Raw genomic sequence first — 1704 nt, forward strand, 5'->3', positions numbered from 1 at the left:
TATATATATATATATATATATATATATATATATATATATATATATATATAGCACATTCAATTTTATAATATATAAAAAATATTAAAAAAATAAATAAATATATGTATATAAAATTTTAAAAATAATGCTAATTTTCCTAATGAGGAAAGTGCTAGTTAGATATCAATACCTCAACTCTAGTTTGAATTTTAGAAAAACCAAATCTGCATTAGATCAAAGTGGAGTTTTCGTGTCAAAGTCGAGATGAATTCGGATGAAATATTTCTTAACAGTTTGTATTGTTATATCAAATCAAAGTCTCAATCTTCGATTATTTACAACGTAATTTCTTATAAACTCTGCGTGCCTAAGGGATCAATATTTTTGTATTTCCACATTTTTATTCATGGGATCAATATTTTTTTTCCTGAATCAGAAAAAAATAAAAACTATTGCATCAAAAGTAATGCAATATCAGTGCATATAGAAAAATATAACAACCCGTTTCTATAAAGAGCAACTCACATTGTAAAGTAAATATTATTAAATTTTGATTAACTATATTGCATATACATCTAATTATAAATTTGTTGTAATAATAACTTTTAATTATCTTATTTTAAATTTTAGAGAAATGAAATTCAAAAACATATATTATGAGAGGTCAAACTTATAAAAATATGTTATTACGAAAGATTCATCTCACAGGTTGTAAGTAGAGAAAATTTTGGTAAACATTGGACAATATAATATGTCAAGTCAAAGAAATTGCTACCAATTATTCCTATTAATCTAGCCGCCTCCATTTCTTTCATTCCTCTCTTCATTCTTCCAAATTAATAGAAATGATTTGAAGCTATATTTTGGTTCAAAGTTATTATTTTGAATATTTCTTTTTATTTTTTATTTATCTAAAGAAAGTAGTTTTCACATAGTTATGATTTTTCTTTTGTATTATTTTTATAATTTTGTCATCTAAATTGAGACATTTTTTGTTTTTTATTTAAGTGCAGCGTTGTTTATTTTTTTTATTTTTTTGTGGTGTTCATTGTTTCAAATTAATATAACAGTTTTTATCCATTATATATTCAATCAATAAATTAATGTTTATTCACAAATTTATGTTTTTCAGTTTTAAACATTTGTGTTGTTTGGATAAAATCTCTCAATTTAAATAAACTAGTGTGTAACCCATGCGTCGCACATAAATGATCTTAATAAATAAATTGTTATATTAATTTATATATATATATATATATATATTAATTTTCATAAATTTTATTGACATTAAATTAATAAGTTGATTTAAAAAAATAATTTACAGTAAAAAAAATATAATCCTAATCTAATTTAAAAACTACTCTCTTACACGGTCAATATTACTGATGAAAAGCATGACTCCAACACCGCTCTTTAATCTTATTTTTGAATTCTCCAAAGAATATTTTTTTTCTTTCCAAAAAAACTTATTATAAAACAACACTTTTAATTTTAAACAAATAAAAACAATAATTATTAAAAAATTTAATAATTAGATTAGATGAAAAAATAATTTTTAAAATAATGGACATGATATATATAAATTAAGTAAATTAGAAAATGTAAACATGAGTAAGTAAGTTAATAATGAATTTTTATTTTTATTATTCAACATAGTATGTTATTTATACGAAATACGTGACATTTAAAAATTCATATAAATCTTGATGTATCAAGTGACAAAAT

Source organism: Cicer arietinum, chromosome 3 (assembly GCF_000331145.2).
Source record: "Cicer arietinum cultivar CDC Frontier isolate Library 1 chromosome 3, Cicar.CDCFrontier_v2.0, whole genome shotgun sequence".
Taxonomy (NCBI): Eukaryota; Viridiplantae; Streptophyta; class Magnoliopsida; order Fabales; family Fabaceae; genus Cicer; species Cicer arietinum.